At 40.6% G+C, this 24,212-nt stretch overlaps 1 protein-coding gene across 3 annotated transcripts in view; it reads left to right on the top strand.

The window, feature by feature from the left end:
• AHCYL2 (adenosylhomocysteinase like 2) overlaps nucleotides 1–24,212 on the top strand; it is a 178,188-nt gene that overhangs the window by 63,784 nt on the left and 90,192 nt on the right. The gene's annotated exons all lie outside the window — the stretch shown is intronic.

Raw genomic sequence — 24,212 nt, 5'->3', positions numbered from 1 at the left:
AAGGAGAAAATAAACAAATGGGACTACATCAATATAAAAGAAACAATCAACAAAGTGAAAAGAGATCCCACTTTATGGGAGAACATATTTGGCAATGATACATCTGATAAAGGGTTAATATCCAAAACATGTAAGGAACTCATACAACTTAACAGAAGGAAGACAATCCAATTTTAAAATCGGCAAAGGACCTAAATAGACAATTCTCCAAAGAGGACATACAGATGGCCAAGAGACAAATGAAAAAATGCTCAAAGTCACTGATCATCAGAAAGATGCAAATTAAAATGACAATGAGGTATCACCTCGCACCTGTCAGAATGGCTACCATCAACAAATGACAAGTGCTGGCGAAGATGTGGAGAAAAGGGAACCTTAGTACACTGCTGGTGGGAATGTAGACTGGTGCAACCATTATGGAAAAAGTATGAAGTTCCTTAAAAAATTTAATATGGAACTGCCATTTGACGCAGTGATCCCACTTCTAGAAATATATCCTAAGAAACCCAAAGCACCAGTCAGAATGAATGTATGCACTTCTATGTTCACAGCAGCACAATTTACAATAGCTAAGATATAGAAACAGCCTAAGTGCCCATCAGAGGATGAGTGGATAAAGAAGTTGTGGTACATTTATACCATGGAATACTATGCAGCAGTAAAAAAGAATAATCTCTTACCCTTTGGGACAGCATGGCGGGACCTGGAGAGTATCATGCTAAGTGAAATAAGTCAGAGAAAGACAAGTATCACATGATCATACTTTTATGTGGAATCTAAGTAACAAAATTAATTGATGAGTGGATCCAGAGATATGGAAGCATGGAACAGATTTAGGAATCTCAGAGAGAAGGTGGGGGAGGGTGGGTGGGTGGGAGGTAATTAACCAAAGACCCTGTATGCATATATGCATAATCCATGGACACAGACAATAGGGTAAAGAGTTATATATAAAAAAAAAATGGAAACCAAGAAATAAAAAAATAACTGCTAAATTTAGTATAATAAGTGATATATGCTTATTTCCCAAGACTGAGAGGTAAAAAATACTCCTGCAGCACATATAATTTATACACAAATATATGTATGCCCCTTCAATCAATATCAGTGTCTGCATATGGCCTTGAAAATGTTCTATGGATATGGCCTTGAAAATGTTCTATGGATATGGCCTTGAAAATGTTCTAGTAGAAGCCATGGATTGATTATAACCACAGCATTAAAATCTATCTGAGGGCCTGGCCAGTGTGCTCAGTGGTTGAGTGTCGACCTATGAACCCGGAGGTTACTTTTTGATTCCTGGTAAGGGCACATTACTTCCAGTGGTGCAGGAGGCAGTCAATCAGTGATTCTCACTATTGATATTTCTGTATCTCCCTCTCCCTTTCTCTCTGAATCAATAAAATAAAAAAAAAATCTTAAAAAACCTGTATGAGGGAACCCAACACACAAAAAACTTTTTTCAAATAAAAACAGCAGGAGCAAATTAAATTTCTATAGGCCAGGGGTTTAACATCTTGAGTCGTTCAAGTATTTATAATAATTGTCTCTTGCCCTAGCCTGTGTTGCTCAGTGGTTAGAGCATTGGCCAGCACACCTAAGGGTTGCAGGTTCGATTCCGGGTCAAGGTCACGTACCTGGGTTGCAGGTTCGATCCTGGCCCAGGTCAGGGCATCTGCAGGAGGCAACCAATCAATGTGTCTCTCTCACATTGATGTTTCTCTCTTCCTCCCTTTCACTCTGTAAAAAAAATCCATGGGAAAAATATCCTCGGTGAGGATTACAAAAAAAATTAAAAATAGTAATTGTCTTAACTATCTGTTGAAACATAGTATAATACCAGGAAAGAGTTCGCTTAGTATTAATTTTTATATGGTATTGAGAATAAGACTCAGATGTCATTTGTTCTAAACTAAGAAATTAACTTAGAGGCTGTTAATTCACTTTTAGGAACTTATTTCAGTCAACATGGTTATACATTTATTGTTAAATGTGCTTTATCCCATTTAATGTGTTTGGTAGTAATAAAGAAGATTGTTTATTTTTTATTTATTTATTTATTTTATATTTTATTGATTTTTTACAGAGAGGAAGGGAGAGGGAATAGAGAGCTAGAAACATCGATGAGAGAGAAAAATCGACCAGCTGCCTCCTGCACACCCCCTACCAGGGATGTGCCCACAACCAATGTACATGTCCTTGACCGGAATCGAACCTGGGACCCCTCAGTCCACAGACCGATGCTCTATCCACTGAGCCAAACCGGTTTCGGCATAAAGAGGATTGTTTAGATTAATGTTCATATTATTCTCTTTGTATGGATCTAACCAGTTATTTTGTAGTTAAAGTAACACTAATTCAGCTCTCTTTTTAAAAAATATATTTTTATTGATTTCAGAGAGGAAGGGAGAGGGAGACAGAGATAGAAACATCAATGATGAGAGAGAATCATTGATCAGCTGCACACCCACATGGGTGGGGATCCAGCTCGCAACCCGGGCATGTGCCCTGATGGGGAATCCAACCATGACTTCCTGGTTCCTAGGTCGACACTCAATCGCTAAGCCACACCAGCTGGGCCAGCTTTTCTTTATTGGGAGAGTGAATGGTGTATTACAGTGGTCGGCAAACTCATTGGTCAACAGAGCGGCAAACATGTGGCTCGCTAGCCGGCTTTCAAATATATGTTTAGTTGGTAGAACAATTACTTTGTGTGCCCTTGATAAATGTTATGTAGGCCATTGAACTCAAAGAAATAGCATCTGTCAATCACAGTTATTTCTTGGAAAGAAGAATTGAAAAATGGCACAGCAGTTATTCTCCTTGACCTCTTTCTCTGAAAAGGAATTTGATAGGCAAGCTGGTTTCATAATAGAGCGGAGCTTCTCTCTTCTTGCCAGGGACTTGAAGCTGAGCAGCCAGACTTGTTCTGTGAAGTTAGAGCAATCTGCTTTTAAAAGATTTAACTAAATTTATTGTGATTAAGGTTTTAAAGGGATGTGCACTGCAGAGCAGCAGCTTTAAAAATGTTAGTCTATATCCCTAGGTTGAGACAGGAAACTGCAACTACTACACACAGTGCATAGGAGGCACACAATAAATAAGTGTGTGAATGTTTAGTAAAAACAAAGAATTATTCCTAATTATTGTCTGACAGTGAAGATGATGAATGGCCAGAGAAATAATTTGAAATGAGATTCTATAGGCATACCTGGAGAGTTACCTGGTGCCCTGGAGGAACTCAAATTGTCTCTAACTAGAAAGATCTGGCCAAAGTCAGGATAAAAATAGATTAGGCCCTTTTTCTAAAGGCTCTTTACATTCATACTGTTGTTTTATTGCTGAATTGATTTTGGGTAATTATAGCTGATTTTAGATCCTGGAATCTTAAAGCCAGCCTCTTGGCTCTGTTGCTTCAATCTTATCTTTTCCAGTATGTGTTATTTAAAGAAATAGATTGAAAAATAAATAAAGAAATAAAATAAAGAAACTGGAAACTTGGAATTGTGGTTGTGAGAGTTTCAATTTGGGGGAATTATTTAGGATTACTCAAAACAGATATTTGGGCTGAAACCGGTTTGGCTCAGTGGATAGAGCATCAGCCTGTGGACTGAAAGGTCCCAGGTTCGATTCCAGTCAAGGGCATGTACATTGGTTGCGGGCACATCCCCAGTGGGAGGTGTGCAGGAGGCAGCTGATCGATGTTTCTCTCTCATTGATGTTTCTAGCTCTCTATCTCTCTCCCTCTCTATAAAAAATCAATAAAATATATTAAAAAAACACACAGGTATTTGGTTGAAAATAGAAAATTAAGAAAATAAGAGGAGCAGTAGAGGAGAGGCTACATTAAAGGAGCCAATGAAGGGCCACTTTACTCCTTAATATACTGTATAATCAACCACAGACTTTCCTCCCAATTAAGTCCTTTCTCAAAAGATCAGAAACATCTAGGGGGAAAAGATAAAATTATTTTCTGGTGCCATGTTGGCTTTCATTGTCCTTAAATAGTTTGGCTTCTTAAAGTGATCCATGTAATCGATAGAGAATAAATGCCTGGGGTTTATTAAAATGAAAAGATTAGGATGCTTACACCTATATTTCATATAACCTGAAATAAAATAAAAATTTCAGGGGCTTTTGAGTTTTTAAAAGAAATGGTTTTTGGAAACAGCCTTTATAAAAGCAATGAATGTGTATTTTTATATTAAATTCAACTTGCTAAATTAGAGTTTATCCTGGGTTGTTGAGCTAGAATTTTTAGAGGCTTTAGTTTTGTGGTCTAAGATTTAGTGTAAGATAAGTCAACCTTTTTGAAGTAGGTAGACAATTTCTCAGACTGTGCACATGAGTGCCTGTTTCCCCAGCACTATGTGTGACTGTAAGTAAGGTGGTTGAGGATACGAAGGAAAAGATGGTAGAGAGGTGGGTGCTCCGAAGAGAGGGAGCTTCTGGAAGATATCACTGTTCTTTCATTCCAGTGTACTGCACATATCTCCTGGTAGTGATGGTGGCACAGGTTGCCTGTGAGTCCTTTGCACTTAGTATGCTTTACCTTGAAATAAGCTTCATCTTAAAACCTGGCTGAATTGTGCATACTGCTGAAATTAGAGTTACTGAAAAAGTGTAGGATAGACCAACCCCAAAGAAAAGCCCCTGTTGGGAGCTTTGGAAAGCTAGTGAACAGTTCCAGGGCACTGAGTGCTTGGGTAGCAGAAGTGTCAGGAGTTGAGATAGGAGGTTTAGAATTTATTTTTATTTTTTGCCTAAGGCCTAATAGAAACAGCCTGCTTCCTCCTGCATACTGCTAGAAATTGTCTTATAGCCCTAAACTTAGGAATTAGAAGCACAATTCTGTTCCTATCATTTGCAATATATATAAGAAAAATTTTTTTAATTTTTTATAAAATGAGCAATATCGCCGAGACCGGTTTGGCTCAGTGGATAGAGCGTCGGCCTGCGGACTCAAGGGTCCCAGGTTCGATTCCGGTCAAGGGCATGTACCTTGGTTGCGGGCACATCCCCAGTAGGGGGTGTGCAAGAGGCAGCTGATCGATGTTTCTCTCATCGATGTTTCTGACTCTCTATCCCTCTCTCTTCCTCTCTGTAAAAAATCAATAAAATATTTTTTTTTTTAAAAAGAGCAATATCTTTGAGAAGGATATTTTTTTGCAAGTGAAGGTTAATAGTGTTTGATATGGTGATTTGGAGCATAAAATCTTAGAACATTATCAAAATCATTACCTGCTGAATAATCAGTTATTCCCAGTTTATATAATCAAGTAGCTAGACAGTATTAGAGAAGAAGGCCTGAAGTTTGATTTGAGAGGAAAGACCTTACTGAGAGTAAATGATCGGAAAATACTCCTTTTGTATTGGCAAGAGAAGAAAAACCTTGATATATTCTGGCCGATAAAAATAGGTTTGTGTTCTATAGGGAATGGAGTAGTTTTCAACAGCCAGCCTTTTTATTTCTGATCCCTTAATGAAATCTGATTTAGGAAATGTGAGGTAGCCTAGTTTTACTGTTGAACTAGGAAAAAAAATCACTTTGTCCTATCTACTAGTAGTTAACTAAATATTTCAAGATAAGGATCTGAAGATAGTTTAAATTTCCACTTCAACCTGGAATCTAAGTTTGTTTTTCTAGTATGGTTAGAAACTGTCTCCACCTACTGGCCACAATTCACTTAACATTTCATGAGGACACTTGCTTTTTTGTTTGTTTTCCTGAAACATGGAAATATGACAGCTTTGAAAGATATCTAGGAAGGGTTGCAGTGACTAAAGACTATATCTTTCTATAGCTTTTCCTAAAATTTTTAGAGTTTTGAAGGGTTCTTACTAAAGGTTGCTTGGGGAATGATTGAAGAGATGCAGGATAAGGGGCTTATAGTAACTAAACCTAAGCGATGAACCCTTATAAAGTAGCATATTTGAAATAGTATGTTCAATATCTGTCATTCTACCAATTGAATTAAGACTAATTTATTTGTTAAACTGTTTAAGCTTTGTTAATTCTAATTGACTTAAAGTCATTTTCTAAATTGCTCTTGGTTCAAGATCTTGTGCCCATTTAGAAATAATTGTTACTGCCATCACTGAATTACACAGTAAAATAAAACTATTTTCAGCCCAGCCAACGTGGCTCAGCGGTTGAGTGTCAACTTATGAACCAGGAGATCACGGTTCGATTCCCAGTCAGGGCACATGCCCGGATTGCTGGCTCCATCCCCAGTGTGGGGCGTGCAGGAGGCAGCAGATCAATGATTCCCTCTCATCATTGATGTTTCTATCTCTCTCTCCCTCTCTCTTCCTCACTAAAATCAATTAAAAAAAAAAAAAGACTTGGGGGTGGTCATGGGTTAGCAAACTTTTTTATTGTGTCAGATAGTAAGTGTTTTAGTATTTGCAGGCCACACAATTTTGTTGCAACTACTAAGCTCTGCTGTTGTAGCATAAAAGTAGCCATAGACAATACGTAAATGAATGAGTGTGGCTGTGTTCCAATAAAACTTTATTAATTAATGGAAACTGAAATTTGAATTTCATATACTTTAAGTGCACCATGAGATATTACTCTTTTTAAGCTTTTTAAAAAAAATCCTTGCCCAAGACTATGTTTTTCATTGATTCTAGAGAGAGAGGAAGGGAGAGAGAGAGAGAGAGAGAGAGAGAGAGACATCGAGCTCTGCCTCCTGGGGATCCACCCCATAACCTGGGAATGTGCCCTGACCTGGGAATCAAACCAGCTACCCTTCGGTGCACTGGACGACACTCGAACCAACTGAGCCACACCAGCCAGGGCTTTCTAAGGTTTTTGTTTTTTGTTTTTTTTCTTGTTACCATTAAAACATATAGAAACCATTTTTAGTTGGTGAGTTACATGAAAATAGGCAGTGTGCCAAATTTGGTCTGCAGGCCATAGTTAGCTGACACCAGCTTTATATCCAGAAACATTTTAAAAATCCACTGATAAGTTCTTATACCTGATGAGGGTGATAGTCTAGAAGAAAATTTCCCAACTTTTAGGAGTATTTTCATGCTCTTATGATTTGTCAGGTGGGTGTGGTATGCACATAATGTAGATGTATTCAACTTTGTATTTATAGAATACAAATGGACTCTGATCTGTTCTGGTTTTATTATATTTCTGCAGTTTAGATAATTTAAATTAAACACACCAGAATGATAATTTTAAAGAATGTTTTAGTGAATAATTATATATGTAGAAGATAATTTATGAGTTTAAAAGCTAGAAACTTTGAGATAATGGAATTACAGTGGAACTTCAGTTCTTGAACTTACTTTGTTCCAGAAGGCTATTCAAAAACAGAATAATTTTTTCCCATTAGAAATAATGTAAATTGGATTACTCCATTCCACATCCCCAAATGATTGCCTGTTTTTACCTTTCTTATATACAGTATATGTTTAATATACTGTTTAATCTGTAAATAAACACTTTCAAAACAAAAGGACGTGAAATGTAAATGAAAATGTAACCAAAAGGAAAGGAAATATACAGTAAAAAACAAAAATTTAATAATAAGCAGCAACAAAAGCAGAAAACATGAAAATATTCACAGCACAATTTCCTGAGATGTTAACAACATGAGGTCTAGTGGTAAACTGACTCATACTCGTGTGTTCTCTCCTTTGTCGCCTGAGAAATGCGGGACTGATCTTACAGCTATCAGCATGAAAGGGTTGTTGGGCTAAGAAGCAAATTGTTTCAGGTGGGAGATGTTTAGAACTGAGGTTGGTTTGTAGACTAAAGTGATTTTTAAAAATAAACCATTATTGTAATGAAGAATAATTTGCTGTGGTGAAGGGCATGTGGATTGGTGCTAGGGCACATGGGCCACATGATATTGGCAGGCTGGTGTGAATCATTACAGACAATTTCAGTGATGTTCTATGGTCGTCGTTATGGAGATAAGTATTTTAAAGCATTAAATTACAAGTACTGATAGTTACAAATGGTTGATCATTTCAGTTAGTCACCTGTAAATACCTCAACCCCTTGGCTCTTATCCTCTACTAGTCCCCAAATTTCTGGGTTACTCAGTGGATAGAGTGTCGGCCTGCGGACTGAAAGGTCCCAGGTTCGATTCCGGTCGGGGGCATGTACCTTGGTTGCGGGCACATCCCCATTGGGGGGTGTGCAGGAGGCAGCTGATCGATGTTTCTCTCTCAACGATGTTTCTAACTCTCTATCCCTTTCCCTTCCTCTCTGTAAAAAATCAATAAAATATATTTTAAAAAAATTTTTGGATTTCAAAATTGTGGCAGTTATAGGTACTGCCAAGGTTGCCAGTGTGAGGTCATTAAAGAAGATAAAAAGGAACTGAGGTCAGGCATCTGACTAGATATGTCATGCCTGTGAACTTTGAAGACCCAGAGTCATGAGCTAGTTGTGAGAGTTTTCAGCAAATTAGATGAAGTGACTAGAGGTAGCAGGTGACAGCAGCACAGAGAAAGGTAGATCAGAACAGCTTCACCTTCAGGTCACCATCCTTACTCATCCTTCAGGTCTCAAATGTCACTTTCTCAAGAGACTGTCTCTTATATTTCCTTCCCTCAAGTCTAAATTAACGTCTTTTACGTTTTCTCATCATACTCTGTATTTTTTCTTTTATAATTTATTAATTTCTAATCATAGATTTTATTGTGTGATTATGTCATATCTATCTTCCACCAGATTGTAAACTCATTGACTGTAGTATTATGTACAGTCCTAGCACATTCTAGTTACTGGTTTCTATTTGCTGAATAAATGAATTGAAATAGAGACTATGAGGCTGTCTGTGACTAGTTAAGGGAGTATACTTAGAATAGTGTTCTAAAACACACAGTTGAGAGTACAAAGGACATTTTACTAAATTTGACTTATTTAGTGGTTGATTTATTTAGTTACATTTTTTAGCTTTGTTTGTTTAATCTGAGCCTCGGATTCCTCAGATGTTAGATTTAAGATGCTAGTATCTACCTGACAGGGTTATGGTAACCATTAAACGAGATAAAATATGGAAAGCACATAATACGGCACCTTTCACGTAGTTGATGCTCAGTAAGTGAAAGCCTGAAAATAGCTATCTTGATTTTTTTTTTCCTCCTGAAAATTTTCAAATTTAAAGTTTGTTATATTTAATTACATCTCACCTGGACTATTGCAGCTGACACCTGATTGATTTTCTTCCTTCTGTCCCCCCTCCTTTCTTTTTCTTCTCTACACTTATGTTGAGTTATTCTTCTGAAACACTGGTCATATATTTCTTTTGTATTTCTTTAACCTGTTCATTGCTTACATGATTAAGCAATAGATTTATTTTTATTCACAACACCTGCATCTAGTGGGTGCTTAGTAAAGGTTTATTGAACTAAAGGAACTACAGATAGTATACAACCTATTCTGTTTTAATTAAAACCATTACTAGAAGGAGGACATAGGTTTGAGTGGAGATTTAACAGGGCAAGATCTTAGGTAGGAAAACAACAAAGGGAAAAAACACAGTATGAAAATTGTCAGTAAGCAATTTCTAGTACTAATATCAGGCCAAAATATGAACAATATTCATTTGTCTGGGAAATTAGCATTAGGACACAATTCTCTTATTTCAGAAACTGAAGAGGAGATACAAGTGATCTGATGGGGCGGGGGGGGGGGGGGGGGGGGGGCGGGGGGCGGGGCGGTAGGGGGAGGAGAGAATGAAACCCCAGAGGGCAAGTGAGACTTGACAGTAATGACAGATAACAAACTTGGTTTGGGCTTGAAATATGATCTGATAGTCAAAGGAAAGCCGGTGCTATTCTAGGCAGCGAACAAAGAAGAATTGTGCCATAGCATAGGGAGTTGGCAGGAGCCCACTGGGAGGGAGTATTACGTTTAGCACAGTGTCAGCAAAATAGAAACAGGAGGTGGTAAGCTCTGTGAGCAACTGTAGTGCTGAAAGGGATAAATAGATGAACTTATGAAGATCAGTTAAAATTTTTAAGCATGCAGGCTAGACTGAATTCTGGCAACTATAAGATCCAGGAGAGAAAAAGAGACTCCCAAATATCTGAAGGGTGTTAACATTAGAACAAGAGAGGAATTATTTAGCCTGGACGAGGGAACTTTGTAAGAAGGTGAAACTAAGGGCAGGCAGATTTATGCCTCTCTAAAAAGAATGCCCTGATACAGATTTTGGATAATGGTGTCAACTTCACCCTTAAGAACTTTTTATAGTGTGAAGCTGTAAGGCCAAAAGGTAAGATTTAAGAAGCTCTTTCCGTTGAAAATTTGCTGAGGAGTATTTTGGTCTTATCACTCAAGAGAGTTTTTGTCCTAGAAGGCAGGTTATGGAGGATTGGTTTAGTATTGTATTAGCCACACACAGTATATTGAGCACTATACACAACAAGGCAACATGATTCTTGAGATTCTAAAGTAAAACCACTGGTCATTATAGGCTTTATATATTCTCAGTTTGCTTCAGTAATTTAGAAACTTTGGCAAATTTCATGAAACTATCCCTTTGGAGCAGAACGATGGTAGGAATAAACAAAATGTTAACTTAAAAAATACAAATAAAATCCTATTTAAATGAATGTTGCCTGTCATAAGATGGCATTACATCTATCCTTGGGTTGAGATTTTCTTTGGTGATGGAAATGAAGAAGCCTTGGGCTGATAACATATTTGTTCTTTAGGACATTTTAAATGCCTGATAGTGGTACCATTGCCTTCACTGCTGGCCAGATCTCTGAGTTATTTCTTAGTTCAAGACAGGACAAGGAAAAGATGGTGGTTTACTTAGAATTAGCTCTGTTTCCTGAGGCAAATGTGGTTTTTTAAAAATTTATTTTAATACATTTTATTGATTTTTTTACAGAGAGGAAAGGAGAGGGATAGTTAGAAACATCGATGAGAGAGAAACATTGATTCAGCTGCCTCTTGCACACTCCCTACTGGGGGTGTGCCCGCAACCAAGGTACATGTCCTTGACCAGAATCGAACCTGGGACCCTTCAGTCCGCAGGCCGACGCTCTATCCACTGAGCCAAACCAGTTAGGGTGGCAAATGTGTTTTAAGTGTTCAAGTGAAAGAAATATAAAATAGACCATAGTATACTGAGATTAAACATTTTTTGGCCCTGACCTGGTAGCTCAGTTAGTTGGAGCATGTCCAGTACTCCAAAAAGGTTGTGGGTTCAATTCCCAGTCAGGGCACATACCTAGGTTGTGGGTCCCATCTCCGGTTGGGGTGTGTGCAGGAGGCAACCAGTTGATGTTTCTCTTTCAAATGGATGTATCTCTTCTCTTCTCTCTCTTCTCTCTCCCTTCTCTCTCTAAATATAGCCTCAGGTGAGGATTTAGAAGAAGAAGAAAAAAAAGAATGTGGACTCAGGTCCCATTTAAACAGATAGCTGATTTTCTCCTCAATTAAATTATCTTCTGCTCCCTAGGTCTGTATAGACTTCTGGGAGGCTGATGTCAAGATAAGTTTAGAGGTTCAAGAGTTAGAGAAGTACCTGTGAACTATTTAAAGGAAGAGGAGCCGGGAATAGGCAGAGCTTTCAGAATGTGATCCAAGTCTGACACTTGTGAAGGAAGACAGAGAAGGAAGGGCTGGGTAGAAAGAGCCTCAGACCACAGCACAATTGAGAAATTCTCAACCAGACAGATATGGAGTTCCCAATCTCCATAAAAGTTACCTGCTATGGTATCTTATTGGGCAGAATTATATTCCAGCTATTACTCTCCTAGAAACCCACCCAAGAAAAATGAAAGCATATGTACACATAAAGATTTGTATATAGTACTTTTACTACACTTTTTGAGGTGATCATGTGTTTTTCTTTTTTAATTTATTAATATGGTAAATAACATTGATTTTCATGTGCCCACCCAACCTTCCATTATGGGATAATGTGATGATTGTTCTTTTTATATATTGTTAGAATTGATTTTCTAAAAATTTGTTAGGAATTTTTTGGTCAGGCCCAGCCAGCATGGTTCAGTGGTTGAGCATCAACCTATGAACCAGGAGGTCATGGTTCGATTCCTGGTCAGGGCACATGCCCAGGTTGCGCACTCTGTCCCCAGTGTGGGGTGTGCAGGAGGCAGTCCATCGGTGATTCTCATCATTGATATTTCTATCTATCTATCTCTCTCTCTCCCTTTCTCTCTGAAATCAATTTTATATATATAATTTTTTTGGTCAGCATTATTGAGAAACATTAGTCTTATATAATTTTCTTCTCTTACTGTGCCTTTGTAGAGTTTGTATAAAATTTGTATTATTTTGTCTTTAAATATTTGGTGGAATTTACCAGTTAAGCCATGTGGGCCTGGGTTTTTATAGTGTGTGTTTTAACCACAAATTCAATTTCTCTAATTGATATGGGGCTACTCAGGTTTATTTGTTTCTTTTTGAATGAGCTATATGTTTTTCAAGGAATTTGTTGAGTTTATTAAAACAAAAGTTCATAGAATTTTTTTCTTTCAATATCTGTAGAATTATAATGATGTCACCTCTCTCATTCTTGATATTGTTATTTTGGATCTTCTCCTTTTTCCTCATCAATCTGACTAAAGGTTTATCTATTTTATTCATCTTCTCAAAGTACCAGCTTTTGGTTTTATTAATCTTCTTTATTACTTTACCAAGTTTCTATTTTATTGCTTTCTGCTCTGGACTTTATTATTCCTTTCTTCTGTTTATGTTAGTTCCTTTTTTCTTTTTCTAATTTCATAAGATGACAACTGAGGTTTTTGACTTGACAAATTTTAATATGCTCTGTTTTCGGGCTATTTAAAATATGTTCTAATTTTCTTTTTTCTTCTTTTACACACAGGATATTTAGAAGTGTTATATTTAATTTCCATCTGTTGGGGGATTTTCCAGACATCTTTCTGTTACTGTTTTCTAGTTTAATTTTATTGTGGTCAGAGAATGAACTGGGTATGACATAAATTCTTTTAAATTCTTTATTTAGTTTTGCATTATGGCCCAAAATATGCTTTATCTTGTTAAATATTATGTGTGCATTTGAAATGAATGTACCGTATTTTCTGCTCTTGTTGGGTTGAGTGTTTTTGATAAATGTCAGATCAAGTTGGTTGATAGTATTTTTTAAGTTTTCTATAATCTTTCTGATTGTCTATTTGTTCTAACAATAAGAGAGGGGCATTGAAATCTCTGGCTAGGATTGTGGATTTGCTCATCGCATTTCTATCAGTGCTTGTTTCATTAATTTTTAAGCTTAGCAGATACAGAACCACTTAGAATTGTCCTTTTGATTAATTTTTTATAATTAAGAAATGACATCCTTCATTTTTGGTAATATTTTTTGCTCTGAAATATACTTTATATTAATATTGCCATTTCAACTTAAAAAAAAAAAAGAAACCATAACCCTGGCCGGGTGGCTCAGTTGGTTGGAGCATCATTCTGTACACCAAAAGGTTATGGGTTTGATTCCCAGTGAGGGCACATATCTTGGTTGCAGGTTCAATCCCCAGTTGTGGTGTGTATGGGAGGCAACCAATCAATGTTTCTCACATCAATGTTTTTTTCTCTCTTTTTCCCTTCCTCTCTCTCTAAAAATTTATTTTAAAAAAAAGGAAACCATATTTTAATTGTAAAAGAAATATGTACACTTTTTGAAAAAGTAACATAATAGAGAGTATTTTGAAATAATGGTTTGACCTGATGATAGATTATTTTAGGATTTAAGGGTTATGTCACTTTACTAAAGATAGATGGAATTGCCTTCACACCTTTGGACCCCATTTTCAACAGCTGACCTAACTCTTCCCTCTATTTTTTTTTAAAACTGATTTTAGAGAGAGAGAGAGGGAGAGAGGAAGAGAAATCGATTTGTTGTTCCACTTATTTATGCATTCATTGGTTGATTCTTGTATGTGCCCTGACCAGGGATTGAACCCACAACCTTAGCGTATCTGGACTCTTAACCAAATGAGCTATCTGGCCAGGACTTGAAATAATCATTTGGTTACATTTACTGAGGGAGGAGTGTTCTAGTTTCTGTATTTACTGAAAGCAGGTTAAAATACCTAGACTGATAAAAGGAATTTACAACTCTCAGATCCCCCCCCCCCCCCTCATCCAAGAATAATTGCCCGAGAATGGGAGGGAGACCTTATGCAGGACCTTTCTTATCGGTGGGGTGTCTTCTGTGTCCCCACCCATCGCTGGTGGAAGAGGAGCTCTTGGAGTGCCATAGGAACAAGATTTCCTGAGGCCCCGCCAGGAGGATGAGGTGTTGTGGAAAACCTTACTGATGATGTAAAGTTAAGGGGTTTCCCTTCCAGAGTCCCATTTCCCTTTATCCCACCGTGGAAAATGTCCCATTTTGTCTTTCTTTAGCAGAGCTAGGATTAAAGCCAGACCCAGAGTCTTTGCTCCATATCAAAGCACAATTCAGTCCAGCATCTGGCTAGTTTAACTTGTGTTCCCAGCTCTAGTCTATTACATGTGGGGCCATGCAGCTTCTAGGGCCACGTGGTGGGCTAGTCTGGATCACAGAGCAAGTGAGTGCAAGGGCAAGCAAGCAAGAGGAACAAGAGAGAGAAATAATTCTTATTGATTTGAGGAAGGGGGAGAGACAGAGAGACAGAGAGACAGAGAGACAGACATTGATCAGTTGCCTCCCGCATGCACCCCGACAGGGAATGGAACTGCAACCTGGACATGTGCCCTGATTGAGAATCGAGTAAACAACCTTTTGGTGCACGGGACAACACTCAACCAACGGAGCCACACCAACTAGGGCTGTATTAAGTATATTTTAATCATCCAGTTTTATCTCCCAACTGGCTTATTAGCTATAGCTCTTTCTTTTTTTTTTTTTAGTGGTTGTTTCAGGGGTTATAGTGTATATCTTTAACTTATCAGAGACTACATTCATGTGATATTATGGCACTTCACATATGTCAATCTTTCCATCCTATCCTTTGTATTATTATTTTTATACATTTTATTCTGCATATATGATTATTTCACGGTACCTTTTAATTTTATTTATTTATTTGCTTCAAATAGACTATAAAGTTTTTTCTTATAAACATCTTTTTAAATATATATATATATATATATATATATATATATATTATTTTTTACAGAGAGGAAGGGAGAGGGATAGAGAGTTACAAACATCGATGAGAGAGAAACATCGATTCAGCTGCCCCTTGCACACCCCCTACTGGGGATGTGCCCGCAACCAAGGTACATGTCCTTGACCGGAATCGAACCTGGGACCCTTCAGTCCACAGGCTGACGCTCTATCCACTGAGGCAAACCGGTTAGGGCAACATCTTTTTACATGTGTGGTTTTTTTTTATGGAAATATATTTGACATATGACATTATGTAAGTTTAAGGTGTACAACATGTTGATTTGATTTGTATTTTTAAAAAACTGTGTGTGGCCTGGCCGGTGTAGCTTAGTGGTTGAACGTTGTCATAGTTCGATTCCCAGTTAGGGCACATGACTGGGGTTACACGCTCCACCCCGGTGAGGGGCGTGCAGGAGGCACCCGATCAATGATTCTCTCTTATCATTGATGTTTCTATCTTTTTCCCAGTCCTTTCCTCTCTGAAATAATATATATATATATATATATATATATATATATATATATATATATATATGTGTGTGTGTGTGTGTGTGTGTGTGTGTGTGTGTGTGTGTGTGTATTTTTTTTTTAAAGAAAGGTTAATGTGATAGGAAACATTTTTTTTAAAAAAATCTGTGTGTGTCTGTCTCTAAATTCATAGGTAAAGGTCTGGAAGGATGAACTTTAAATTAATCATGACAGTCACTCCTGGGAAAAAGTGAAGGGTGATTTCACCTTTTATTAAATACTAGAGGCCTGGTGCACGAATTCGTGCACGGATGGGGTCCCTCGGGGTGGCTTGTGGAGATCAGGTCCCAGCTTGCACCCCCAGTCTTGCAGCCCCAGCTCACATCCCCAGCTTTGCAGCCTTGCAGCCCTGCCTGGCACCCCGCCTTGGCCTGGCGCCACTCCCTCACCTGCTCCACCATCCCATCTGTGGGGCAATTGATCAGGCCCAGCTCCCTTAGCGCCTGGGAGTTGGGCGGCAGCCCCACCCCCCATCATCGCCGCTGGTCGCCGTCTGCAGGTGATCAGCAGGGCAATTGGGCCCCCGCTTGCACCTGCCTTGGCCTGGTGCCGCCTGGTCCACCATCCCGCTGTGGTCCTGCTCTCATCGGGGCCCATCAAAGCTGGCAGTGTCTCAACTGCTGTCCACTGCCAGTGCCACGTTGCCGACGCCCACCATGTTCCGCGCCGCCCCCTGGTGGTCAATGCATGTCATAGTGAGCGGTTGAACTCCCCTTCGAATGACCGCCTGAGGGGACAATTTTTATATTAGGCTTTTATTATCCTACTAGGAGCCCAGTGTACAAATTCGTGCACCTTGAAAGGAACTATGGGCCATGAGGCTGTGGTGGGCACAGGGGCGGTTTTCGGTCCATCCTCTGTGCCCCGTTCCTGCCACTGCTCCCACGAGCTGACAGTGCAGGCCCCACTCTCATGCGCTGAAAGCGCGGAGCGATTGGGGCCAGCGCCAGCAGCAGGTGTGAGCAGGGCTGGCACCATCAGTGGGTGCGAGCAACAACTGCTGCCCCGATTGCCCCTCAGGAGCAGGGGGAGGTGGAGAAGCCCTGAGGGGCTATTGGGGCCAGCAGCTGCCTCTCGCAGCCACTGATGGCGCCGAGTGATCAGGACCGGCACTGGCAGCAGGTATGAGCGGTGGCTTAGGCGCTGGCAGTCGGTGCAAGCGGGGCCAGCGCCAGCAGCAGGTGCAAGTGCCAGGCAGGACCGCAGCGTGCAGGAGCAAAGAATTAGTAACCACCAGAGGCTTGCCCTGATGACAGCGACCGGCGCCCCACCTTGGTCTGGTGCCCCTGCTCACCTGTTCCACCATCCCACATGTTCTGTGCTCTGCTGCCTGCTGCTGACGCCCGCCATGTTCCACGCGCACCACGTGGTGGTCAGTGCACGTCATAGCGACCAGTTGTTTGGTTTGGTTGTTCTGCTGTTTGGTCTATTTGCATATTAGGGTTTTATATATATAGATATAATAAAAAGCTAATATACAAATTGTCCCTACGGGTGGGAGTTCACCTGGGAATTAGACGTGCACTGACCACCACGGGGTGGGGTGGAACATGGTAGGTGTCAGGGACGCGGTGCTGGAAGCGGGGCAGCAGTGGAGGTGCTGCCACCCCGATGGGCCCTGACGAGAGCAAGACTGGAGCGGGATGGTGGAGCAGGTGAGCAGGCGGTGCCAGGCCAAGACAGGTGCAAAGGAAGGCCCTGGCTGGCAGGTGACAGCTGGCAGCTGCTAGGGACCCTACCCGTGCACAAATTTTGGGCTTCTAGTATAGGATATTTATGTATTGTTTGAATTTTTAATAAGTACATTAATGAATAACTTATATATTTTAAGCATACGTAGATAAAAAAGAGACTGTAGTTATTGAAAGAAGCCATTAGTGATGATTTAGTAAGTATGACATAAATCCCAGAATTCATAAAGCAATACATTTAACCACATAAAAATTAACCTCCAAATAGGGATAAAACTAAAGCAAGGGAAACTTTCACTTCCAACAGTTCTGAAATGATAGAATTTTCTATCAGAATTTTATACTTTATAAATCTAAAACACAGGCTATAAAAATTCATGCATAATACTTTAAGAATATTTTTTAATCTCTATGTGGATGAAAGTGAGGAGATGAATATTTTTATATATGCAGATGGGAATATAAATTGATATGACTTTTCTGGAAGACACTTTGGCAATAGAAGTGCCTTTTGACTTTGAATTCTACTTCTAAGAATTTAGGTTTTTTTAAAATCACAGATGTAAAGATTTAGATCTAGTGTTTCTTGCATTGCTATCTATAATATAAATTTTGAAACATCTTTATTTTGAAAATAGAGGATTTTTAATAAACTAGAATACATTTATTCAGTGGATATTAGCCACATAATAAAAGGTTGTGATGTTGAGTGCTTACTATGTACTTGCTTTGTTCTTTTATCTATTATCTCATTTAATCCTTAGAATACTATGCCTGTGAGGTAAGCACTTTCTATTTCCATTTTATATATAAAGAAACTCAAGTACTGAGGGAGCTTAAATAACTTGTCTAAAATCATACAGTAAGCCCAGCTGGATTGCAGGCTCGATCCCCAGTGTAGGCATGCAGGAAGCAGCCAATCAATGATTCTCTCTCATCATTGATGTTTCTATCCCTCCCTTCCTCTCTGAAATCAATACAAATATATATTTTTTAAAATAATAAAACCATACAGTAAGTTGAAGAGCTGGAATCCAGTTATGCCTATCTGACTTCAGAATTCATGCTCTCAATTACAGTATTTAATGATATAATGGACATGAAATATGTAATAATATATTACATAAAAAAGGTTATAACATGGTCTTATTTTTTGCATATAAAATTTACCAGAAGGATATATTCTAAAATGTCAACAATGATAACAGTTGAAGGTTGAGATTATGATTGATTTTTGTCTTTTGTTTACTGTTTTCCACAGTGGACATAAGCGACTTATTATTAAAGGTTTTTTTAAACTTTTTATTGACTTTTAGAGAGGGAGAAAGAAACATCGATGTGAGAACAATACATCTTTTGGCTGCCTCCTGCACACCCCCTACTGGGGATCAAGCGCGAAACCTGGGCATCAAGCCCACAATCCGAGTATGTGCCCCAACCAGCAACCCTCCAGTGCACAGGACGATACCCAACCAACTGAGCCATGCTGGCCACGGCTTATTAAAGTTTTTAAAAAGATATTCATTTCATAGCAGAGGGGTGGGGTGGATTAAAAAATAATCATTCCCTCTTCCCCTCTGTTTCTGAAGAGAGATATATTTCTAAGTTTGGGTGTGTCCACTCTTAATGTTGCCTGTAATTTCCTCTTGGCTCTAGTTTATAAAAACTACAAGGTTGAAATGGCAGTGTTATTCTGAGATCTGAACATGTGAACAGTTGAAAGATCTTTAAATGATAACCTTGTAACCATTACTCAGTTTGTTCCCTAGATCTGGGGCATGGCTACTAGTAACAAGATTCAGAAACCAGAAGAAGCACAGTACCTAGAAATTCACAAGGCCCATCTCTTTTGCTTTTCACTAGGAAATCCTTTTTTACCTCTCCTTTTTCTCAGTTCTTTTTTGCTAGTTTAATGGTCTTTTTTTTTTTTTACCTGGGTGAAAAGAATTTGAACAAATCATAAATAGCTCTCTTTTGTGCCTGACTTTTTGTGCATTTCTGTTGCCATGTAAACCAAATAAAGCTAGCTTAGTGAGTAAAACAGATGTTCCCTGCAACCTCCCTTCTTAGAGGAAGTGGTGACAATAATTGAGGAGAACAAGAAGAAAGGGTAGAAACTGAGGGAAGAGAGTATAGTGTTTACAGTCCTAGTCTTGATTCTTGCTCTGATTATAATATGTTACCTATAGCTATTTGTGTTGGTCCTTAGTCATTTTTCCAAGCAGCTTAAATGTAGCTGACTAATAGCCTTTTTTCTATTTGTTTGCATATTGGAAACTGTCACTATTTGGGGGTGGAATTAATAGATTCTAAGCTGTCTTTCTATTTGTTTGCATGTTGGAAAACCTAGGAAAATGAATGGGTGTAGAGCATGGCATAGGGTTTATGACTTTTGGTTATAAAGTGTTACACTTTTGGAGATTGGGATAAAAAAGTCATTCCAGAGCTTCTAATTAAATATGCATAGAGGCAATATGCAAAGACTACACGTAGCGAGCTGATCAGTAATATACAAGCATTTAAAATTACAACTGGATGGATGATAACAGCTGAAGCCTAAAACACATGGCACAGAAACTAGGTAAGTACTTGGAATTAGATAGTAAGGTGTTTATTTAAATTACTAGTGGCCCAGTGCACGAAATTCGTGCACTGGGGCAGGGGGGGTCCCTCAGCCTGGCCTGCACCCTCTCCAATCTGGGACCCTTCAAAGGATATCCTACTGCCGGTTTACAGGGATAGGGCCTAAACCGGCAGTTGGACATCCCTCTTGCAATCCGGGACTGCTGGCTCCTAACCGTTCACCTGCCTGCCTGATTGCCCCTAACCACTTTGCCTGCTGGCCTGCTCGCCCCCAACTGCCCCCCGCTGCTGGCCTGCTCGCCTCCAAATGCCCCCCTGCCAGCCTGATCACCCCCAACTACCCCCCGTGCCAGTGTGCTTGCCCCCAACTGCCCCCCCCCTGCCGGCCTGCTCACCCCCAACTGCCCCCCTGCTGGCCTGCTCACCCTCACCTTCCCTCCCCACTGGCCTGCTCGCCCCCAACTGCCCCCCTGCTGGTCTGCTTGCCCCCAATGGCCCCGCCCCCCATCAGCCTGATCATCCACAACTGCCGTCCCATCCTGGCCTGATCACCCACAACTACCCTCCCCTCTTGCCTCTAACCGCCTCTACCTTGGCCCCGCCACCATGGCTTTGTCCAGAAGAACGTCCGGAGGTCTCCTGGAAGGTCTCCCAGTCTAATTAGCATATTACCCTTTTATTAGTATAGATAGAGGTATGGTGCATGGGTGAGGGCCGGCTGGTTTGCCCTGAAGGGTGTCCTGGATCAGGGTGGGGGTCCCGCTGGGGTGCCTGGCCAGCCTGGGTGAGTGGCTGAGGGCCGTTTTCAGGCTGGCCACAGCCCTTTCAGGGTTGAGGGGTCCCACTGGGGTGCCTGGCCAGCCTGGGTGAGGGGCTGATGGCTGTTTTCAGGCTGGTCACGCCCCCTGGCGACCCAAGCTCCCAGGCCCTCCTTTTTTTCTTTTTTTCAGCACCTCCTTGAGTGGAGGCCAGGGCTGGCTGGAAACAGGTATCTGGGGTTTATTTATCTTCTATAATTGAAACTTTGTAGCCTTGAGAGGAGGGCAGGTGGGAAGCTTGGCTTCCTCCATCACTGGGGGCAATCCAAGCCTCGTGCTTGCTTCGTGGCTGTCGCCATCTTAGTTTGGGTTAATTTGCATACTCGCTCCTGATTGGCTGGTGGGTATAGCGGAGTGATGGTTAATTTGCATGTTTCTCTTTTATTAGTGTAGATAAATATTGTTTAGGGGTTAGTGATGTATTATAGGCTGAAACATTATTGTGGGGAGAGAAAAAGTGAGTGTTACCATCACTCATCTAGTCCAGATGTGGAGAAAAAGTCATTCCTTCTCTGATCTGAGGTAACTTTGGAAATCAATCAATGTCATATACTCCAACCTCACTCTTTTGTGGCATATAAAACTAAATTTAGCCCTCATCGGTTTGGCTCAGTGGATAGAGCGTCGGTCTGCGGATTCAAGGGTCCCAGGTTCGATTCCGGTCAAGGGCATGTACCTTGGTTGCGGGCACATCCCCAGTGGGGAGTGTGCAGGAGGCAGCTGATCAATGTTTCTCTCTCATTGATGTTTATAACTCTCTGTCCCTCTCCCTTCCTCTCTGTAAAAAATCAATAAAATATAGTTTTTTTAAAAAAACCACTAAATCCATCTAGATGGTCCAGTTCACCTCTTAGCTAGGAAAGAGCAAAAGTTAGCCCTGGCAGGTTTTGCTCAGTAGTTAGATCAGACTAAAGGGTCTCGGTTCAATTTTGGTTAAGGGCATGTACCTCAGTTGCAGGCTCAATCCCTGGCCCCTCAATATGTCTCTCTCACATTGACATTTCTCTGTCTCTCCCTCTCCCTTCCACTTTCTCTAAAAATCAGTGGAGCCTGGACAGTGTTGCTCCGTGGTTGAGCATTGACCCAAGAGCCAAGAGGTCCCCAGTTCAATTCCTGGTCAGGGCACATGCCTGGGTTGCAAGTTCCATCCCCAGTAGGGGCTATGCAAGAGGCAGCCGATCAATAATGTTTCTCTCTCATTGATGTTTCTATCTCTCTGGTCCCTCTCCCTGCCTCTCTCTAAAAAATCAATAAAAACATATTTAAAAATCAATGGAAAAAATATCCTTGGGTGAGGATTAGCAAAGAAAGAAGTTAAATAAGTATTTACATGTAAATAGCCAGAAACTTTCTTTCATGGCTTAGTTTTTATTTCTTGTTTCTTTATGCAAATATAAATAATACATATATTTATTCTTATTCTCCCTTTCTTACATAAGAGGGACCCATAATATGAACTTCATGTGTGAATACAAAGAAAGCTTCCTCTTTTTACAGATCTATGTTATTCCATTGTTTGAACGTACTTCAGTTTATATAATCAAAACCAACCCTGTTGCTGGACATTTGAGTGGTTTCAAATAGTTTTAAGCTGAAATTTAGGAACTTTAAACTCCTTATTAGCAATCTTACTTCAAGGCCATGCTACAGAAGTTTATACATAGAAACCAGTTAAATATAAAAGAAAAACTACAAATCCAACTGTAGTTCTAATATAGTTACGCTGCTGCATTCATTCAGCCTCCCTCTGCTTTGTTTTTCTTTTTTTATCATCTGTTTCTCTGGTGCTGGTTTGTCTTTTTTTTTCTTGGTTCCTTCCTGATCCTATCCAATGCACCAGCCTCCCTTACTGCTATTTAGACCCTTATTAGGAAACTAGAGGCCCAGTGCATGAAATTTGTGCACAGAGGGTGGGGGAGGTCCCCTCAGCCCAGTCTTCACCCTCTCCAATCTGGGACCCCTTGGGGGATGTCTGACTGCCGATTTAGGCCCGATCCTGGTTGCAAGTTCCATCCCCAGTAGGGGCTATGCAAGAGGCAGCCAATCAATAATGTTTCTCTCTCATTGATGTTTCTATCTCTCTGTCCCTCTCCCTGCCTGGGGATCGGGCCTAAACCAGCAGTCTGACATCCCTCTCACAATCCGGGACCACTGGCTCCTAACTGCTCACCTACCTGCCTGCCTGCCTGATCGCCTCTAACTGCCTTCCCCACCCCCTGCCAGCCTGATCACTCCTAACTGCCTCTGCCTGCGGCCTGATCACCCCTAACTGCCCCCACTGCCAGCCTGGTCACCCCTAACTGCCCCCCCACCAGCCTGGTCACCCCCAACTGCCCCCCTCTGCTGGCCTGGTTGCCCCTCACTGCCGCCCCCCCCCCCCCCCCCGTCAGCCTGGTCGCCCTCAACTGCTCCCCCTGCTGGCCTGGTTGCCCCTCACTGCCCCCCCCCCCCCCCCCCCCCCGTCAGCCTGGTCACCCCATGCAGCCTGCTGTTGAATTGTTTGGTTGCCCCTCACTGGCCCCCCTGCCAACCTGGTCGCCCCACGCAGCCTGCTGTTCAGTCGTTTGGTTGTTCCTCACTAACCCCCCTGCCGGCCTGGTTGCCCCATGCAGCCTGCTGTTCAGTGGTTTGGTTGTCCCTCACTAACCCCCCTGCCTGCCTTGTCGTCCCACGCAGCCTGCTGTTCGGTTGTTACTATGAGGGCGTCCTGACCAATTTGCATATTACCCTTTTATTAGTATAGATCAGTGGTCGGTAAACTGTGGCTCGCGAGCCACATGCGGCTCTTTGGCCCCTTGAGTTTTTAGCAAAGGCCAGCTTAGGAGTACCCTAATTAAGTTAATAACAATGTACCTACCTATACAGTTTAAGTTTTAAAAATTTGGCTCTCAAAAGAAATTTCAATCGTTGTACTGTTGATATTTGCAGTCAAATGCTCTACCACTTGTACTGTTGATATTTGGCTCTGTTGACTAATGAGTTTGCTGACCACTGGTATAGATTGTTAGACTTGTAAATGAAATGACCTTTGTATATTACAGTCACAAAAGCATAGCAGTTTTCAGTCTAAGTCAGGAATGGACTCCTGCTGTCTTCCTTGCTGGAAGCTATGTAAGTCTTATTACTCAGGTAATGCCCTTCTACTGTCATTGCCCCTACCTCCTTACCAAGATACACTTGGTAACAAATTTGCATTCTATTGGAGATAATTCATACATACTTATCAACTGCCCCAGAAGGCTGGCATCTTACAAGTCTAGAGGCTCACCCTGACTAGGAAATGCTCTTTAAATCCTTGAATTGTACAAAGCCTGAGCTCTTTGGAGGGAAGTACAAATGGATAATTGATTGGTATTACTCTGACTATCCTGCCACAAAGAAAAAGAGTGGAATAAAGAAAGGAAGGAGAAGATACAAAAAAAGTTTTAGTTAGGGGGAAAAGCACTACCTTGGAAATCATCAATGGTTTT

The sequence above is a fragment of the Cnephaeus nilssonii genome, assembly GCF_951640355.1.
Source record: "Cnephaeus nilssonii genome assembly, chromosome: 12".
NCBI classification, from domain to species: Eukaryota; Metazoa; Chordata; class Mammalia; order Chiroptera; family Vespertilionidae; genus Cnephaeus; species Cnephaeus nilssonii.
This window is presented reverse-complemented; position numbering and strand designations above follow the sequence as displayed.